Raw genomic sequence first — 22,034 nt, 5'->3', positions numbered from 1 at the left:
CATTCTTTGAGGTAACATGCCCCCGCCTTGTTCACTGCACTTTGACACCTTATAAACAGCGTTGCTGGAAACTGAAACTCGGTAAAGCTGTGAAGGAAAAAAGAGCAGCATGCCTAAGCTATGGCGCGGTATGTTTAGACCGCATACAGGGCCTCTACAGATGATTCAGAGACTGTCACACTGAGTGTGTCTCGGCTGGATGGACTCAGTGTTTCTGCCAGCTTAATGATAAGGAAATAGGAATTAGCCCAGTATTCAGCAGAGGTTTATTTCATCTCGTAGCTGCAGTCTCTTGTTTTCTGCATTGGTTCTCCTCTGACAAGGACTTAGTGGTCTATTTCTGTTCTCAGTTTGCTTTCCTGTGTCCCTGCATTGCTGAGTTGAGGTGACTTCATGAGGTAATACGTTGACAGTAATATAAGCAAAGTACAAGGCTGAATGATTGCACAATATGGCAAAGATCACACATAACTTCAATCCAATATGAATAAAAGCTGCGTCTCCAAATGAAGTGTAAAGCATGTTTTTAACAATGACCCACTTTCACCACTGGACAGAGGAGCTTAGGTGTGAAATGTGCAGGGATTCAAGAGTTCAGCAGCAAATACTATATTTGATTTATTATTACACAACCTCTTCCTCCAGTGTTGACTGTGCAAACAGTCAAAAATAAATAGCTGTCTGGAAAGAACTCAAATATCTGATTCATGATTTTGGATTGGAATACATAAATATTTTGAATGAGCCAGTCTCAACATGCATGTGATCCACATTCCAGCAAATGAAGGATGACTTGCTCACGAGAAACTATAACCTGCTTCATGTTGTCATTGAAAACATGGTAGAAACATTTAAGTATTTACAATGATTAGTCTAACACACGTGGCGAAGTTGTGCCATTTGAATGATACCATAGGAGCTTTTTGTGTTAATGTTTTAAGCGCCTTCAAGAATAGTTCGATTCACCAGGTTTCCAGGAACACGCCTACACGTAGGAAAGTGTTTGCTAACTATTTTGTTTTCTTAAATAAAAACTTTATATGTCAGTGTGGTGTTTAAAACTTTCCCCCAAGTGGACAAAAAATCATTGAAAAAATGAAGGTTTAAAAAAAAAAAAAACCCCGTCTGATCAGCAAGGAAAGTCAAACCCAACAAGTAGATCAGAAATACACAAATCAAAATGTGTAGTGTTTTTTTGTTGGCACATGAATATTCTGAGAGTGAGTTAAATGCACAAGAATCTTCCGTTTGTTAGTGAAGACAAAACAGATGGTAATTTTTAGGGATGCTCCGATCGATCGGCCGCCGATCGTTATCGGCCGATATTCACTTTCGGCCGATAACGATCGGTGCTCTCTATAAAGGCAGATCAGGAGAGCCGATCACATGACGTAAAATACATGAGACTTTTCTCGGTGCGCGGCAAAACAAGCTCGCCAAAATGGCTTCACCAGTCTGGCAGTATTTTAAGGTGTCCGAAAAAGACAATAAAATAGCGGTATGCAACGTGTGTGAAGCAGAAATCCCTCGTGGTGGAACGCAACAACGACAATTTAATACCACAAATCTCATTAGACATTTGAGAGTTCGTCACATCAAAGAATACGGCGAGTATGAAAGGCAAGCCAGCGCCAAGTCAGTAAAAACTCCGTCATCCACTCAGTTGACAGTTAGTGACACATTTAAACGGCAGGAACCCTATAGCAGGGACAGCAAGAAGTCAAAAGAAATAACAGCAAAGGTAATGGATTAGTAAGTAAATATATAATGCTACACAACAGAGTTTCCGCAGCTCTCCCGGATCACCTGTGGCTCCGCCCGTGGTGACTGACCGGTGACACACACTTCAAGTTAGACCTAACACACTTAGCTATTTTATCTACCTCGGGAACAACCTAAACTAATTATAAATATATTTATTCTTCACTGTCGGGTCACTCATTACTGGATCAGTGAGCTGCATGAGATACTGACAGGCTATCAGGAGAGAGAGGGAGGGAGGGAGGAAAAGAGGAAAAGAGAGCGCTTCCGCTCATTTCTCCCATGTTATTATCCAAAGTTAATGTAAACTTGAATAATGTACTTCATTTGAATGTAATAATTATGTTGGTTGTTGTTTGTGGAAGCGCATCATGTATTGAAAAATTAATCTGAACTTTTCGATCCGTTACGATTATAAACTGAAGCAATATAAAAATGAGCCCCATTAACTGAGTTTTAAACATCACTTTAAATGGAAGATCCCCATAGCCCCCACCCACCCTATGATCGGATCGTCGATCGGTATCGGCCGATTCTGATTCCGGTGATCGGCCCCAGAAACCCTGATCGGAGCATCCCTAGTAATTTTGGTCATCAGGATAATAGCCAAATCCTATTTCCACGTCTTTTCCACACCTGAACATGTCATTGCAACTTTAATAGCTGGAACGAAATCCAATTGGATTTGCAATTTGACTTGTTGTTGCAAGCACAGTTGGCTAGACTTACTACTGATATCATCCAATGACAGTGTTAACTTCCCAAACAGTAGCCTACTACCTGTGCTTGGATAGCACAAAGCTAAACAGGCAACAGAACAGCCTTGCATTGAGTAACACTATACTCCGTGTTCAGCTGGGCTCCAACAATTCCCGTCTTTGTGAGAGTGTGCTGCTGATCATGCGTCCGTATGTTGCTCACAGCATCTGTTTCACTCTGAGATATGACCCGACAGGAAAAGACAGTTTCCATGGCGACAGGGCCGGCTCCTTTCCCATCCCCCCCCAAACCCGCCATAGAAGGTAGTGGAATATGTCCCAATTTTAGCTGACTCATGGAAAAACAGTTGTGTTTCACACGCTTACACAAGTATGTCTCTACTCATTTCAGCCTTGAATTATATTTTTAGCATCTTCTTAATGTCTTTGACAATGTGTGTGAGTGTGTTGCCTTCTTCATCCAACCGTTTTATCTTTTAAGACTTGAATGACAAGGGAATTAAGATCTCAAAGTTAGAGTTCTTTATGCTGTCAATTAAAGGAAGGTTGTTTTGTGTGTGCATGTTGGCCTGGCCATGTTGCTCTTTATTGATCTCAGTGGGGACCAAACATTACTTTTTAAAGGGTTGCAAGCAGAGTGCGGAAGACCAGTGCTAATGCTGGTGCCTCGGTCAAGGACAACGGCAGCATGAGTGCACCATGCAGCATGTCTGTCACCCCCCTTCAGCACCATAGTGAGGTAGTTGTAGAGTTCAAAGCCAGGACCTTCTTGCTGTGAGGCAATACTGCTAAACACTGAGTCACTGAGCTGCTCTACCCACAGAGCAGCTAAAACAAGAAAGCCCAGGGAGGATTTATAGAGATGTATCACTCCATATCGGTCTCTGCTTTCTTCCAGAAGGAGATCACCCTGTTTGTTCCTGGATAACAGTTCCTAATTGGACTTGTTCACAGTGCTTTCACTTTTGTTTTCTTGCAAAGCACATGACAAAAGACCTCCGCTTGATAGTGATACATTTTGTCCCTGATAAAGATTTTTAAGACCAAGCAAGTATGGAAGGTGAAAGGACTTTGAGACTAATATAATGTCAACAATTGTGTTTATAGTTACTGGCTCACCAATCAGTTTTGATTTGCTCTCTAAAACTCCTTTCCATTAGAGCAGTGAATGAGTTAAAAAAGTTCAGTTTACTTGTCAAGAGTTGCCTCTATGATCCCAAACAAACACAAATGTTTCCACAAACAGAAAAAATGTGGTTACTCTGTCAAAAGTGTGTATGCACTCGCAAGGTTGTTTAGTTCATTCATTGTTGAAAACAGTAGGCGATGTGTCCCCTGGATGGATTCTGTAACTTTTGGATTTAGAGGAAAGGAGATAACTAGCGGAGGGCACAAAGGACAGACTCCGGCTGTAACAGCTCTGCGGTTTGTCTCGTGTGACAGAGCGAGCTATCTGCCCCGGGCTCACCCTGACCAAGGTACAGCACCCACCCACCCCCCCCCCCCAACCCCTGGGCCTGTATACACACACCCATCCATCTCTAGCCCTTATCTCCTACCAGGCTGCTACTCTTGAGTGTCTGTTTTCATGTGTGTGGGTCTGTGTGTTTGTGTGTCATAGGACTCTTTGAGTGGAGTTGTTCTGGCCCGGTCACACTGATAGCAGTATCAACTTCTGGCTGATTGACTGCAGAACAACAGGCCCATTGTTTTTCAGAAATTGCAATTCTACGAGCCACAAATGTCAGGGGCACTGTGCTCATGTATCTTGGGAATGTGTGTTTGTGTGTGTGTCGTATGTGCTGCAGTATAATCTGCCCGAGGCTGGGATGTGGGTCAGTGTGGCTGCAGCTCTGCTGGAGAGACAGCAGCAGGACACTGCCTCTGTACTCACTCACTGCAGAGGGGATATTTACACACAGGGACTTTATGATTAATTTATTAAAGTGTATGTTTTCACTAACATTTTAAATATGTTTTATCTGGGATGAAGTCGGATAACAACATGTACTGTAAAGAGATTCCAGTATGTTTTAGTTCCGTTTTAAGAGTTTAACGCACATTTTGAGGATTACAGGGTTTATGTTGGCCACGATAATCATGACATGAATGAAATGTTTTTTAATATAATCCTGAACCTAAAGCAGGGGAGAACCGTGAACCTTTTTTTTTGTCGCTGCAGCCTTTGTTCTTTATGATCAGGAAGATGGAATAGGGAATTAGAATTGGGGTGCACAGGGGCATAGTGATAGAAAGGAAATGATAAATATGTCTAATTTAATAGATTTGAATCAGGAAAGCTTGTGTGTGTGTGTGTGTGTGTGTGTGTGTGTGTGTGTGTGTGTGTGTGTGTGTGTGTGTGTGTGTGTGTGTGTGTGTGTGTGTGTGTGTGTGTGTGTGTGTGTGTGTGTGTGTGTGTGTGTGTGTGTGTGTGTGTGTGTGTGTGTGTGTGTGTGTGTGTGTGTGTGTGTGTGTGTGTGTGTGTGTGTGTGTGTGTGTGTGTGTGTGTGTGTGTGTGTGTGTGTGTGTGTGTGTGACCTCAGTAAGGCGCTGCTTAATTGAAAAGATGATGCGTGTAAGTAAGTAAGTAAAGTTTATTTATAAAGCGCTTTTCACAGACAAAGTCACAAAGTGCTTGACAAAACAATAAGGCATCAACATAGGAGGCGTACAATGATCAATGAACACACAAGCCACATGTTAAGAAGTCATAAAAGCACCAGAGCGTAATTAAGACACAATAAAAACACAATAAAACAAAACTTACAAATGAAATTTAAAACAAACAAAATAAAAACATTATAGTATAAAATGGAATAGAATCAAGCACACTGGTTACCCAAACGCCTGCCCAAACAGGAATGTCTTTGTGGGGGAGTTGTAAGTGAAGTTGAATGTGTATTTTTACCTTTGCCAAGTGATGTGATTTTGTGGAAACCAATAGGCTATTGATTGTCAGTTGGATGACGTACAGTCTAATAGATCAGACCACTTTAAAAAGCCCGGTCCCGTTGAATAGGAGGAATAATGAGGACAGAGGAATGTTACATGATGCTGCTGAGTGCCATTTAGGGACTGAAAAATGTAATTCTCTCCAGCGAAAGAACAACAGACCTGTTCTTTGTTGAAGTCTGACATTGTGGATATTACATACGCTTGCAGTGACTAGCCACATTCAGCTAGCCAGTTATATTATATTTGGACACACACAAGTTGTGTACTTATTCTGCTGTTTGTAAAGTGCTACATGTGGAAAATACAGTACAGCAAATATGTTAATCCCAGACATTGCCAAGACGCCACAGAAAAGGAAAAGATTGCATGCTGTGTCAAATTGCGAGGAAGTCTTTCCTGGATTGGGAATGTTGCCGGGAGCATCCGAGCACGCAGCTGGGAGTGTGCACGCTCTTAAGCCTGATCTCTTTAACACGGCTGCTGGCCAGAGCAGGGACAGCAGGGAGGTTCAGAACCAAGAACACATAACAAGCCTCCAGATGTTACCAAGAAACACAAATATAGTGTGTGTGTGTGTGTGTGTGTTAATCTGTGCTGTCTAACACAGTGTTTGGGTGGGCTACTTGCCCGGTGCCCCACACTGGCATAGCTTCAAATACAAAAAAGAAATAAAAAACCTATTAAGGTCATTCCTAGGAGGTCAGCGCCCACCTTCAAAGTACGGCCACACAGCTGTTATTGATCAAAGTAAGCTTTTTGAGCTTCATCAACGAATATATTTCCTTGTAAAAATGTCTGCGGTAATCAGTAACATCGGTGTTATAACAAATTGACCACCCGCTAGGAAGTTTTCCTCACGTGGCATTCCTAGAACGAGTGTGTCAGCTCTGTCAGGTCTGTTAACAGTGATCCAGCGTCCTGCGCTCTCTACTTTCAGTAAACAGGAAGCATATCTCTCTCTCTGTCCGAGTCTCTCCTTTCATCTGTCCGTTCTATCGGCGTTCTTTCTTCCTCTTCCTACCAGGTCTCCCTTTGTGACCACAAACAGTAGGCCTAGAAAGTTCCACAACATATCCTTTTTATGAAAAGCAAAACAGGCTGTTTAGGGAGAAGTTTATTCTAGGATAAGAGTGACAGGTTGGTATGTCCAGGGAGCGAGCTGCTTCTTACCTATTTTCTCCTTGGGCTATTTCTGGCGTTCCTGTTCCTCCCTGGGCTTCCCCTGGAAAGCTGTCAGAAATTGTGAGCTACAGCTACAGTTCCATGTTGAACTGGTGTTGTCATATTTTGTTGCCTTTCCTCTTGTCCCTATTTAGCATGGATTTGGTGTTTGTGCGTGCATGAGGGGTTGCAGGCCCCTTCAGGCCTTCCTTTCCCACACCACTGGAGACGTGAGGTGTTTGACAGAGCAGGGGGTCGAGGGAGGGCTGTGAGAAGGTGCAGTTGGCACAGGATGAGCACAACATTGTTTGTTGTTGCTCAGTGCAAAGATGCCATCTTTGGACTCCCTCTGTTAGAACAAAGGTTACAAAAGGTCACATAACACATATAGAAACCCTGGATGGGAACACACACTCACACTTTATACTCAAAGCTAGTTATCACTCAGTCTTTACAAAACTTTTTTTGAGTTTTACCCGGTTTTTCTCTCAGTGTTTCTCCGGCAGAGAGAGTGGAACAGTTGGGTTTAATGCTTCGCCATGGCTGGTTGGTCACAGTGTGTTCACGCTGAGCTTGGGGAATTGTGAAGGACTGATTTGACTGTCTGTTAGTTCAAGCTCAGCCCACACTACCCTCTAAATTGTCCAGAACAAAGGTTGTTTCAGAGCTCCTCAACCTTGTTTGGCTCTGCTTTGAAACCTCAGTGGCCTCAAGCCTTAGCATGCCAACTATAGCCTGCTGGGTGTTATGTGGGCGCAGACGGGTATAAACCACATGATGTGTTTGCAAAGTGATTTCATTCTGCTTGCTGCTAGAGAACTTTTGCTTGCTAGCAGTGATTTCATCATAAGTCCGCCCATGAGCTCCTCCTCACCTCTGCATTTGTTAGTCTGTCTCAGTCACCGGCCTTTTGGATTTACGACAGGAATTACGTCGACCCAGACTGAATGGAAAGAGGCCTGCGTGGGAGTCTTGGTGGATTATAAACAGGGAGTGTTCTGTAGCACAGAGATATAAGCAAGGGTAGGGTGAGCTGATGCATTAGCTGCGTTTGTTCTCAGCCGCTCACAGCTGGAGCAAAGAGAAGTTCAGCTGTAGGGTTGTGCGATTGGACGAATATCAATGTGACGCTTCCTCCCTGCATTACACTGTAACAGTCTTTACTCTTAGTGTAAACATTCAAACATGTTCATTCTGTTTATTCTTTATTGAATTATTTGCTGCTAGACAGTTTAAAGGTAGGGTAGGTAAGTTTGAGAAACCAGCTCGAGATCGCTAGAATTTGAAAATACACAACCGGAGAAAATCTGCCACTTCCTTATAGAGCCCCTCCTCCAACACACACGAACGCGCACATGACCAATGAGGGCACGAGATAAGTTTGTGCACAGATGGAAGGCTGACAGGCAGGTAGGCCATCCAGTTATTTTAGCCGGGCCGGCTAAAATGATTGGTCGTACTTTTTACAGTATTACAGCTTCCACAGATGACATTTTTTTATGGATTTTTTGTCAAAGCACTTAAGATATTCATTGCTATCGGGATGTTAAGAGCATTCCATGGAATATAACAAAAAGTGTATCTCGAGCCGGTTTCTCAAACTTACCTACCCCACCTTTAAGACAGTTTAAGATTTTCTAACCATATGGTACCAACATTTTTCGTATCCAGGTTTCAGGGCTTACCACATCAAAACAAGCGCACTGCAGCAAATGAATGTGAATTGCTCAATTCTCGTCGATACTTGATCCGCCCTAATAAGGTCAGTATTGGCACAAAGTCCAACAGATTGTATTGGTTTATTTCTACAGAGAATGGTAATTGTCGTGCTCAAGAGAGAACTGGTGTAGTAAAAATGGTGCTCACGTTATGCTCTGATGTTTTTATAACAGAAGCTTGTGAGGCCTTACAACAACACCAATCCTCCAACTCTGCGACAAACTGGACCCAGTGTTTCTGCCTCTCTAGATCCTTGTTTCAGTGTAGCGTTGGCCTACATAATGTCATGTTCCACTGGCACAGCTCACTGTTTGGACAGGCCCATCTCTGCTCCCTTGCTCTGCATTACACATCTGACTAAGTGTCCATCTGTCGCCGGACCACTGGGGCATGGCATCCTGATGTATGAGGAGTACTTGTGTGTCTTCGTGTTGTAAGCCAACATATTGTGTTTGTATAAGAGTAGGTCTGTCTTACAGCTGCAGTCCTATTACTAATTGTGTATTGAATGACTGAGGTCAGGGTCTTTTCTTTTTTTAATAAGAGAGCAGTTAATCCCCAGGTGGAGGAAAAGCTGAGGTCGCTGCATGTGTTGGAAGCCCTCCCAACATAGCTGCACTGCTGGAGAACAGCCCGATGAATCACACAGGCGAGAGCTGAACAATGAATCAGAGTTTTAAGGAAATATCAACTAGTACAATATACAAATAGCAGGGGAGCGGTAATTGTTTGCAAAATAAGTGTCAAAATACCAATCTGATGAATAGTATGGTGCTGCAGAGATGTCAAGAAATACAAATACTATTCTATGAAAAAAACTTTGTTTGGTAAAGACCCTTACATAAAATCACACAATGACAGGAATATATGATATGTTTTTATAATGTATGTTGGATTAACTGTCAAAAAATGTAATTCCTTCCAAAATGGTGAACCATATTGCAATTTTGGTCTAAAATGTGCAAAAGATGTGTTTTAAAAAATGTTGAGCACCAACACAGACATCTCTCATTCAAAACTCTTATGTGCTTTACAGTAATGAAGTACAGTTGTACAATGTTGACTTCCTGTTTCTCTGTCTCTATGTGCTCATTGGCTGTCTTTGTTGCCCTTTGTGGTTGCTCTCTTTGTTGTTTACCTCATAATCATATAGTTCTCCTGCAGCGACTACAGACGGGCACGAACAGATTGAGGAGAGGAAGAGGTTCGCTCTGCCCACAGAGACAGAGAATGGTTGCTATTTGTGCTGCAGTGTTGTGTGTGTGTGTGTGAGTGTGTGTGAGTGTGTGTGTGGTGTTCTGTAGGTTTATTTTGTGATTGTCTGGGGAATCTGATGATTATTATAGAAGCTCTTGCTTGTCCTGCTTCCAATTTGCAGATGGATTACATTCCACTCAAACGTTGTGTAGGTGTGTGTAAGATAAAAGGAGAGAGGAAAGAGGGATGGAAAGAGAGACAGTGTATGACCTGTGACAGAGGAAGAGAGAGAAAGATAAAAGTAGGGAGGAGAGGAGGATGAGACACACAGACACCTTTTGATTGTTAGGGCCTTTCACACACTTGAGCATACCTGCACTGCAGTACAGCCTCCTCACACTCACTAACGCAGGAGTGTGTGGGCTGGCAGGGAGAGATTTATGGTATGCTTCTTTTTTTGTAATATAAACTCTGAACACACACACAGGCTGGCAATATGAGGCCCCATTAGGCGTGATGACTTGGCTTTAAAGTAGGCCAAGGACCAGATGAAGGACACACACACTCTCACATCTTACACACACACTCATGCACAAACACATGCATGTATGCCTACACTGAGTCATATTCACACCCATCTTTAGTCTCTGAGGATTTTTTAAAACAGTAATCCTGTGAAATGAGCAGATTTGAGAATCTGTCATTTGTCGATCCTAATATCCCTCCTCTCCTCCATCCCTCTGTCGTCTCTCCCTTTCTGTTTTTTATTCCAAGGCTGGCAGAAAGTATTTAGTTAGGTTTGACCTTGAAGTGGGTGTGGAAGGATTAAGGGCGATTGATTTAAAGGAGACATGTCATGGCCATTTCCACTGATCATAATTCCATTGTTGAGGTCTACTAGAATAGATTCATACTGTGCATTTTTCCAAACTCACATTGGTTCCTCATACAGCATCTCTGTAAACTACTTGTATTCACTGAATTTCACTCTCTGCCTTTAACGGCTCGTTGTAGCTCCAAAAGCTCCAGCCCCCACCCTCCCTGTGAGCACAGTGTGCTCTGATTGGTCGGGACGTTGTGAATCGCGCTGAGCTCCGTGGAGGTGTTGTTTCCTTGTTTAGGATACATAGCGAAACACAGCCAAACTCATCCTGAGCACACACAAAGTCACAGCCGAAGTAAAAACAATAAGTGTGGCTTGATATTGAGTAAGAAAAAGGTTGATAAACGCTGTGAGAATGGGTCTGCAGAGAGAATTTTGCCGCGATCCCAACTGTCTGTTATCAGCCTGCAGCCAGGGAGGAGAAATCAGCTGAGCTGCCTGCTCCCTGCACACAGATGTGTGTGTGAGGAAGTCCGTGGATTGGTCAATTTGGACCAATCAGCGGGGGCTTAACGTAACGGCTCCGCGGACGTAACGTAGCGGCTCCACGGATTGGTCCATTTCGTTCCGGGTACGGCTTGACATCATGCCGTCCCGGAAGAATCAAATGGACAATGACGTATCTCCAACGAGGCGTTTTGGGGAGGTATTTTCTGTGTTAAGGCCCAGACACACCAGGCCGATATCGGCCGTCTTCGGTTGTCTGGCGATGAAGCGTGCCCTGTCGCCCAAAGTCACTTTGGTGTGTCCCGAACCCTCGGCCGTGACACGCCTTATTTGGCCTTTCACGGTCGACACCCGTCGGACACAAGCTATCGGGCCAAGAAACCACTCTGATCAGCTGTTCAGCTAGCAAATGAGAAGCGAAACGGAAGTGAGGGACGTAAACAAACGATTTAAGAAGGCACAGGACAGCAGCTAAACACCAGCAGGTGATACTTAAAGACATCAAACATAGCCCTTAAATATCCTCTCTTACCTCCCACACATAGCAGGGACATCTCTGATATCGGCGGGAGCGTCCCCGGCTGTCCTCTGCTGAGAGCTCCGTGATTTGTTTGGTCAAGTCCGGTTTTTCATCTCATCGGTTTATTTGTCAGTATAAAGTTGCAGGATTAGTCTCAAGTACCTCAACATTGTCCTTAAGTACAGTGTCTAAGTAAATGAGATACTGTCTACTGCTGTTCATTTACCTATTGTGAGTCGCCTCGGATAAAAGCATCACATGGAAATGTAAATTTAGCAAGAAGTGGCCATTATTACATTACTACATTGCTGACTCAATAAACTACACACCCGCCAGAACACTGCGATCATCAGATGCAGGTCTATTAACTGTGATTTTATAGTATGTCTGCACTTTATGTGCTCATTTCATCATTCATGTATTTTTATATTCTAAAACATGTTTTCGATGGACGAGAGTGAAAATGGAACGCACACGCTATTTGTTTGTTTATATCAGTCTGTTCTTCTTCTCTTTCTTCCGGTTGTTGCCTATTTTGAATGACGGATACACACTACTGCCGCCTGCTGGTAAGGAGAGTTATTGCCACTCACGCATGCGCAGTTCGTACGTCCTCGGCTGAAGTCTTTGTGGTGTGTTCCAGTGCGACACATGGCCAAGACGCAGGAGAACTCGCCGATGCAACAGTCGATGTCGGTGTCGGCGAGTTCTCTGGTGACTGCCTGGTGTGTCAGGGCCTTTAGAGTTGTACTAGCTATAGGGTGTACTTTGAGGGTTTTGACTCTGCACACCGTTTACATGCATAAAAACCTTCATAACACACAAGGGGACGGGTAATAACCGGAAAAGCATGACACCTCTCCTTTAACACAATGTAAAGAAAAACACAGCCAGGCTGGCAGTTTGTAAACGACTGAAAAGTTTCCAGAGTCCTCTCTTCATAAAGGTTGGATTGAAAGAGGATGATGCATTTCCACCAACACCGGGGAAGTGTTGATGTAACTGGAAACATGCCTGGTGACATTGTGACTCTGACTGTGTGATAGTGTGAGAGAGATAAGTGTTATTATTGTGCGAGCACAGCCAGGAAGTATGTTTGAGGCCGTTGACTGACAGTCTCTCTCTCTGGGCTTCCTGTGGTTGCTTTGGTGGTTTGGCAATCCGAGGTGCGATCGGAACAGTTTTGCTCTCTTTCTCGAGCTGTTTGACCACAACCCCCAATCCACATACTGTAACTGGAATGTTAAAGAGATAAATAAATACAAAGATCCTTCAGATTATTCCCTGGCTCAGATTCTCTGGTTTAAGATCACACGAGATGTGTTGCATTGCTGCCTTTACATGCATGCTGCTGTTTTACTGTTTATCCGCACTGAAACCATGTTTTTATTCTGTGTCTGTTTCTCTTTTGTTAAAGGAGCATGTTTGAGTGACGCGCAAAGGAGGAAGTGGGATCTCTGAAGCTCCGCCCCCTCTGCTGGTGGAGCACCCTGCACATCTGACCAGAGAGCCCGTTAGTCACTTGGACAGGTATGAGCATGAATGATGGGGGTCAAATATATTTTACAGTTGGCAAATGATCACAATGTATTTTTCCACAGACAAAGAACTGCAATACGGAAAAAATGACTTGCAGAAAAGACAGTTAATGTAATGTTTATTTCAGAAGTTTATCATTCAAGATAACCTGTCAGTCCACACTGTTATTCTGCTGGTTAACTCGTGCCCTCAACGCGTGCTGCTGCATCTCCCTCCACCACCTCAACCTTCTTCCGACAGCTTTTGGTTATGTTGATGTCGCTCAAGCATATTGTATAATATGTATGTTTATACCTATCTCTGAACTCGCAATACTATGGTTAATGTTGTATTATTCTGGGTATTACTTCTTTTAGCAGAGTCCAAACTGCTTTTCAGATTCAATAATAGCTTCCTTTACGAACAGCCTTTTCTGTTGCAGTGGGAGAAAACGCCTCGGGTCAATGTTCATTGAAGAGAGAGGTTTTTAATACACATTGTAATGTATTAGGATGTGGATGTTGTTTATTTTCCAAATCACAGATAGACTTGGTAGAGTGATTGTTAGTAATGTAGCTGTATTTTTTTTTATTAACATGGGACTAACAAACCAAATCCATAGTGAATAATGTAACTGTCTTGCTTGGGGTCACTGCAGATGCTTTCAGTTGTGGTTGTTAGACTAATCAGGCATGTTCTTTTCTTTATCCTTTACCTTTTACAGTAGAAAGTGTTATGTGTCTGGATACATAGAGTTGATATGTGTTGTGTGCATATGTGTTAAACTTTCAGCTATAATGAAGGAAATAGATATTCTGCTAACCTTTAACCCATCACTGCCTGCCATTATGCATGCACAATGAATATATTCAGGGTCATATTCCATCACCATACGCTTAGGAGCTTCCACTGGCGCAGGGTTGTATCCACCATCACTCTTTTGTTTAAAAAACAAATCTATTTGAACACTGCATCCTTTGCCTTAGCTTGCTTACAGAGGTGACACACGTGTGTCTCTTCCTGATGTGTGTGGTCGATGATGTGTTGCGGGCGTATATAAATGTACTACTTACTCCTTTGGGGTCACAAGTTTCTGAGTTTCTTTAATGACTGGTATGTTAATGCATGCTGAAATGTTATCTTCTGAACATGTTCCTTTCAAGTATTTCTCAGTAGAAATGGTACTCAACAATTCTCGAAGAACAAATAATTGTATGAAATATTGATTTCCAGATACTGTAATGAGATTCAGGGACATTGCTCTTATTTGCTCAGGGCGGCTGTACATGATTCAATCTGCCGCAAAATACTAGAAAGTAAAAGCACAGTAATGTTTTTTTACATATTCCAAATCTTTATGTTCAAAGAATCCAGGTAGACTGTAGACTGTAGAGGTTAATAGACAGGGAAGCCCCGCTGTGATGCAAGAGCCTCGTAAATCCGGCCTGCTTGACACACGTAGCGGTAGAAGTAACGCTGAGAGCAGCTGACACACAGCAGAGGCCAGACACACTAACCTACAGGTCAAACTGCTCAGACTGTAAGAATTGGGATTTGATCAGGGTGTGTTTGTGATTGTGGATGACCCTGTAAACACCAGTTGTTAATTATGTAAATAGTATTATTGTGACTTTTTTCTTCAACTGTGCCGATCAGTGTAAACAAAACCTCCACTCGGTATGATATGAGAGATGTTAAAAAAGCAATTAGAGCCCACTGGCGTCACACAGACCAAGAGGCACGATGCTGTGGTTTGTGTGTTCTTATATCCGTTGCAATGCCTGCCTGTGTGTCTTTGGTTTGCTGGGACTGAAGAGCCAGGCTGCTGCGCTTTCTCCAACCGTCAAGGGAACACCCCCTGTGACAATAATGTGTATTGATTTTGGCCGAAAATAAGCGAGTGATTGGAGATTGAAGTGTTTAATTCCACTTTGCTCCTGTGCCAAGCTTTGCATTGGTAATCTATTCCAGCTGGGACTTTTACGCTGCCATGGGCAGTTCTGTCTGCTTCACTCTTTGCCTTACACTGAGTTTTCTTTCTTTCTCCCTTCTGTCTGACCAATACTTGTTCTCTAGTGGTCCGCGAAGGCATTGCAAGTGGGCCGCCAAATAATTTGCAAAACATTATGATTTGTGTGGAAACATTTCATTATTAAGATTCTTTTTTATTTTCACCTCTTTTCCTGTTTCTTTCTTGATCCTCCTTAGCAACGGTCATTACAGTCCTTGACAGCGGTCTGTTCTACTGGATTAACAACATGTCACATGTTCTGAATTGACCAATCAGAATCGAGTATTCAACTAAACCTCGTAATAAAAATGTCTGTTTGTTACGGATGGCCAGCTCCTTTTCTAATTAAAATAAAAAGTACTCTGAGAACTTCATTTAGCCTCTTATGCTCTTTAGCATTTTATGGTTGAATGTGGGCCGCGAAAAAAATTTAGATTCTTAAGTGGGCCCTGAGTTGAAAAAGGTTGGGAACCGCTGCTTTAGACCATACATTATATCAGTTCATTATTGTTTGAAGAAGTTTTATTTTTCAATCAATATTTGCTTTTTTAACTATTTAAATATATATATATATATATAGTTTATATAGTAAATATAAAACTATTAGGAAACACGAATATCATGTTTAAATTGATCGCAAATTTCTTTTATTGTCTTTGTTCAGCATTTGTGATGCTGAACACATTTCTACACAAAGAGAAGAGTGCCTCAGATCTTGGCGCACTTAGGGGCTTCCTGCTTCTATGGCGTCTGACAGGTTTCAACTGGAGTGTCAAACTGTCAATCATATCGAACGGTAGTGGAGAAGGTAAACAAGCGTCAAAATGGTGTAGGAGCAAAGAGCATCGGAGCAACAAACTGAATCGAGTTGCCCTCCTTTACCGTCTCTGCTTCTTTCACCCTCTCTGCTTCAATTTCCTCTCCATTGTAGCTTTGTAGTCAGGTCCTTTTAAGACAAGATTGTGTTTGTAAAAGTGTAAACACTGTGATGCTGTTATCCTTGGATGCTCCATCCACAATGGCCTTGCTTGAAAAAGGAAGAGTGGCTTGAAGAATGCTAATTTACATCATCAATGTTTAGGAGGTAGCCCTAATATTCAAAGCCTGTCATGAGTCAAAGGAATTTATTTTACATATACATGCAGTTCCTGGCCATTCTCATTTTGTGATCAATACAATTTCCTATTACAGACTAAACTATTGCGCCATTCATAAAATAACTGTTTATGGTGTTTTCAGTGTGAAACTACCGTCTGCTCTTTTTCGCTAAAGGTTAAGTGTAAAAACTTGTATTACGAGATGAAATACATTGAATATAAAACCCTGGAGCACATCTTGTAAATGTACGAAGCAATACATAAATGTGAATTCAGTCACACATGGTAGATCTGCAGTACGAATGCATTCTATGAATATATCCTCAGGTGCCGTGGACACACTGTTTCTCTCTATCAACATTAGCAGGTCTCTCTCTCTCTCTCTCTCTCTCTCTCTCTCTCTCTCTCTCTCTCTCTCTCTCCTGCTTCATGGAGTCTCTGTTCTGCAGTAAAGGTTATGAACGGTAAATGAAGTGACCCCAACCTATTTGCCAGTAGCAGCAGTTTACATCAGCTACTCCATAGAGAGCCAGCAATGCGGGGCTTCAGGCGGCCTTGTTCTGTTTCGCTTCCCTAATATTAGCCTCGTCCTGCTCCAGTTGAACTGTTCTGAAAATCGCCACTCCCATCAGAGAGTTTATCAAGCCTACATTAGCAAAGGACAGCTACTTCAACAGCACCATCTCTAGTTTTCAGTTTTCTCACTGAATGTGCTTCAAAGAGCATTTTCACACACTTCTTTATGACGGAGAGAGTGGTTTGATTAAAAGGCATCTGGTTTCATAAAGAATAAACTAGGCTGTTCTGAGAGCAAGCAAATAAACAGTTTGTCGTTTATTATATGAATTAGCAGCGCAAACTTTGTGTTGATTAGTAACTCATAAATCCTCCTCTCTCATTGGCACTCCCTCATCTAAACACTATCTCTCCGCCCTCTTCATTTTCTGTTACACATATAAACATGAAAACCCCAGAAGGAGGCACCCCGCTCCAAGTCATAAATTGTGAAGCGAGTGAAGTCCTGGATCCTCTCGCTCCACAGTTTTTCCAAGTGGTTGTGAGAAACTTTGGTTGTGCAATCTCTAAAGAGGGATTAAGCCTGTGGAGGAGAGGAGAGGAGGGGATATGAAGAGAGACACAGGGAAGGATGTGAAGGGGGAAATTGTGTTCTTGTAGGGAAGTAGTGATGGCAACCGCTCTTGAAAGGAGACGACATCACTAAGAGACGAACAGGGGAGTGGGGGTGGGGTGGCTGAGAGAGAAAGAGCAAGGATGGAGAAATAAAAGAAAGATGGAGGGAACGTGATGTGTTAATGGATTAGGTAGAGATCGCGCAGATGGAGATTTGTGTGTCGTAGGGAGCCAGGCATTTTAAAAGAGACTTCAAAGAGACTAGCGCCTACATAAACTAAACTGGCACACACTCACACATGCAACACACACACACAGGAGCAGGGCCCGGGGCTGCAGTGAGCACAGAGGAGACCTAAGGTGTCCTCTGCCATGCCTGATTCGAAAAACAGTGACTGAAGAAGCACAGCTGAAACATGGCGGTTGAGAAGTGTGTTAAGTCAATGTACATGTTTATACATCTCCTCTGCTGCTGCTTGGAGCACTGCTGTCGACTTGTGTTACATCCGCTGTGATCAAATAGCATTCAGAGAAAGCAGTTGACATCTCTTGACAGCATTTTCACACGACTTTGTGAGCAAGAATATATGTGTGCTTTTCTGTGGCGGAGTGCCTCCATGTGAGCGTGTCTCGCTCCAGTGTGCTGTGATGTGTTTGGCATATGTGCCGAGCTCTGCCTGTGCGCCAGGAAAGGTGAAAAGGATCCAAGTTTCTGCTGTGATATCAGGTTTTATCATGTTTCTGCTGGAGGTCAAGCCGGGCCGGTACAAGCAGCGGTCAGACAAACTGAGAGGAGAGAGACTGTAGAGCAGAGACTGATTTCAGGCTTCCTGCTGATCCTGGAATTTCAAGAATTTTAGGAGGAGTGAGGCATACAGTGAGACAAGCAATTTGATTCTTTGAGGAAATCTGGGAGGATCTGTTACATTTCCAAACAGTTACTTAAAAGGAACATACTAGATAGGGTTTTTACCACATCTATGTTGTTATGTGTAAGGTTACAAATAATGACAAATGGAGATAACCTGGATATTGAACTTTGGCTTGCAAAAAAATACAGATACAGGTTGTATGACAAAGAAATAAGGTGAACAAACCAAGCTGTGTTAAGATACAGAATCGTACTATTGCACTCATCTGTCACAAATGTGGTGTCTCTACACTTACTGCTCACATAGTAACACCTTAGTGGGTGAACCATAACTGCAATCAATGGTGTGAACATGCCACTAAAACACACACACACACACACACACACACACACACACACACACACACACACACACACACAGGATGTTGTGTGAAAATCATCACACACGGTAAATTAGGTTCTTGTGAAACTAGGAATTAAAAGGTGACATTATTAGCTATACATTTACTTCATGAGGGGTGGGGGATTTGAAACTTTGTTAACATTTATCTTAACATTCCTAGATTTCATAAATTATACTTCTTTCTTATATTTCATTATACTTTCAGCCACACAAATTGCCATGCATTTGTGCAGTACGCACATATTTTAATTGTCAGTTATTGTGCTTTTTATTTTCTTGATTTATCCATTATTTAAAAAGAAAAAAACTTCACAAGCCCAACATGAGGTGCTGGAATTCCTTTGCCTGACCAAGTTCAATCCAAATCATAAAGATATTTGGGTTGTTCTCACATAACAAAAAGCAGCAAATTCTTAAAATAATAAAGCTGAAATCACGATCTGTTATTATTATTATTATTAGCGGATTATCTGTCCGTTAACTTGATAAGCTGATTGATTGTATAAGTGACAATAAAACTAAGTCTATTTGTTGGGCTGTATATGTATTTTACTTGTGTTTCATTAGACCATCCCAATCAATTTAAAACATGTTATATTTAAAGGTCCCCTATTATACTGTTTTTCATCAATATATGATAGGTCTCAGATATATACAAAACCTGTCTCTGAAGTGTTTTGCTCAAAATACCAAACAGATCATGCATCGTAGCATCCCATAATCCCCTCTGTTTCAGTCCTGTTTCAAAAGTGCTGATTCTCTGTCTGTTACTTCAGATGAAAATAAGGAGCCACTCCCCACGCCCCTCTGATACCCCTTTCACACCAACGGTGTTTCAGGGCCGGTTCGGAGCTGGTGCTTGAAAAGCACCGGGTTTTCCTGTTCACACCGCAGCGGAGCAGCGTCATAGCTCCGGAATCCGGTTCGTTTCGAGCACCAAAAAGTTGTCCGTCTAGAAGCAAGAACCGCATACGTCACGCTTACGTCGGAGGGGGGCGAGATTAACCTGAGCTAACACTTAAGGCGAGTACGGCAAATAAAAGTTGTAACAAGCAGTAGTGCTGAGCAAAGTGACTAGAACGCAACCACACACTTGTTAAAAAAAACACACTTTATAAAGTCAGGCAACACTAACCAGGCTTCGTGTGATTCTGTTTATTTGTACCTTACTTTGACCATCCGTTCGCTGTTATTGATCATTGTGGAGAGCAGGCAGACGTTTTGTTTGTTATTATAGCAGCTATCGGATGGAATCAATACATGGGCTGCACAGGTTGTCATGTCCGACTATCACAAGTAGAATCATAATGAAAAATACGTCGGTAAAAAGTGCCTGTAGAAAACTGCTTAGCAAGTAGTCAGTTTAGCTTCGGTTGCTATGCTAACATCACCCATGTTATACCAGAGAAACTTTCATAACAGCGTTGTGATGCCAAACAGCGTCAATTCAGACTGACACCAAACAGCGTCAATTCAGACTGACACACATTCACTTAAGGGGAACTGGGGATATGTATCAGCTGCTTGTGTGACAGTCAGACAGTGAATACTTTAGAGCCGTGTGAGCTAACCCGGAGCTAACGGGAGAATACACTCGTGGAAGAGCAGCCGGCCAGCACTGCAGCGGTCGGTAAATGCCGCTGAAACACATTAATAAACAATGAACCACGGCACTCTGGAGAAAAGTATAAGGTTGGAGAAGTCGTTATTTAATTTAATCTGGCTTCGTATGATTAAAAGCAACGCAGTCCCCGGCCCGTTGTTGTTGTGAGGTGAGCTCCGGCGTTGGGGAGAAACTCAGCGACGTAAACTGTGACGTCATGACGCAGCAGCGGCAGCACCAGTCGGGCTCTGAGCGGTGTGAAAAGAGCCGGCGCTAAACCGAAGAACCGGTTCTGAACCAGAAAAGCTCTAGCACGGAGCTTGAACCGGAGTTGCGTTGGTGTGAAAGGGGCATGAGAGATATTTGGTTAAAAAGAACACAATGGTGCTCTAGGAGGAGATTCACGTGATAAGGTGGGGGGGGGGTTACCTTGGTTGGTTATTGGCTAATGGTTACACAAGCCAAAACATCGTTATGACATCACAAATTGGCCAAAATCTGATCAGCTCATTTTCAGACAGGTTTTTATATAAATGGATCAGGACAAAAAGTCAGCTAATCTTTTTTCCTGAAACTTTCAGAATATCTTTACACAGAGGGGACACATGTTTATGTATAAAAGACATGAACAAGTGGATTTTGCATAATTGGTGATCTTTAAATCATATCGCGTTTCAGTGTCTCGATTGAGGCATCAGGAAAGCTGATATGAGGATGATAAAAAAGAAAATGCCACGGCCAAATGAATGGCTCTTTATGTGGATGCCAGGCCACTGAGATACTATTAAACCAAGGGTGACATTTAAAACATGATTTAATCTGCAGCTGTGTGAGTGCCAGTTTAAACTGATGTAACATGATGCTCTTTCATTAACCTTGTCAAAACCCTTGTTGCTGTAGCTGACTTGATTTGATTGAATTATCTCTTTTTCTCTGGGTACTTACAAGCAAAGCTTTTGACTTATCTACTGGTGGTATCTCTGCCCTATTTTTTTCTTTGTCAACTTGAGAGATAAAATCTTGCAAGGTTACAAAACTCCCGTGAGTTGCACGACAAGCCTCATGAGAACTATGAAATGATAAGTCTCGCGGTCAGCTCAGCATCCGTCAGCAGTAATTGGGTTTTTATCAAACTGCAGCAGTCTGCTTGACCTTTTCACAAATAGCGCTCGCTGTAATTGACTATTTGTTGCAGACCTCATCTCTCATTGCGAGTATATATTACAATTTGCATGGTTATATTGGCTATTCGTTGTTAGTATTGTTTTTTCCTAATTCATTTGTTATTTCTGCTTATAGACATGTCTTGCTATACATACATACATACATGCATACAAAATATATACTGCATAGCTTTAATCAGCTGTAACTGGTCACATGGCACAAACGTCTGAAAAAAAGAAAACTTTGAGAGAACTGCTGTGGGAGGCATTTTTGTGCAGCCAGAATCCTATCAGGTTGAATTTAGAAAATGCTGCTCTGCAGTTCTTCATCCTCAGTGGCCGCTATAAGCAAAGCTAAACAAAGCTAAACAAAGCTAAACAAAGCTAAGCTAAGCTAGCTATGCACAAACATTTGTTTTCCCTCCCAGGGGCACGAGAGAAATCACCGTGGCCAAATTAATGTTCTCCCTTCTGCTTGTGCCGGCAACCTGAGGGATCAGTGAGGCAGAGAATCAGCCAACGAGAGGAGACACGGTGTTGGAGGAGAGAGGGAAAGGGAGCAGAGGAATTTTAATGTGTCCTGTGTCTGTCTCTCCCTGCCAAAGAAAAGCAATTACTATCACAGCTCCTCTCTCACTGCTCTGTGTGTGTGTTCTTACCTGTGAGTGTTTCCGACTGCTCTTTAGCACATAAGGATTTGGTATGTTACACGCATAAAGGGAAGATTGGCTTGTACTCTGCAGGGTGTTTAGGAAATCTGACACAGAAGATGTCTGTTTCCGCTGTGTAACTTAGCCTTCAAATCAGCTGAAGCTGAAGCTTTGCTAAGACATCATAAAACATCCTGTCCAAAACACACATATCTATGTTCACTG

General features: G+C 42.5%; 1 protein-coding gene across 1 annotated transcript in view; it reads left to right on the top strand.

The window, feature by feature from the left end:
• Nucleotides 1-22,034, top strand: part of galnt1 (UDP-N-acetyl-alpha-D-galactosamine:polypeptide N-acetylgalactosaminyltransferase 1) — a 42,676-nt gene that overhangs the window by 4,478 nt on the left and 16,164 nt on the right. The window contains exon 2 of the mRNA XM_034127952.1: nucleotides 12,780-12,892. The gene's annotated coding sequence lies outside the window, so the exon portion shown is untranslated. The remainder of the gene's footprint in view (nucleotides 1-12,779; nucleotides 12,893-22,034) is intronic.

This window comes from Trematomus bernacchii, unplaced genomic scaffold (genome assembly GCF_902827165.1).
Source record: "Trematomus bernacchii unplaced genomic scaffold, fTreBer1.1, whole genome shotgun sequence".
In the NCBI taxonomy this organism is placed as follows: domain Eukaryota; kingdom Metazoa; phylum Chordata; class Actinopteri; order Perciformes; family Nototheniidae; genus Trematomus; species Trematomus bernacchii.
The sequence above is the reverse complement of the archived record's forward strand: the minus strand, read 5'-3'. Positions and strand labels throughout refer to the sequence as shown.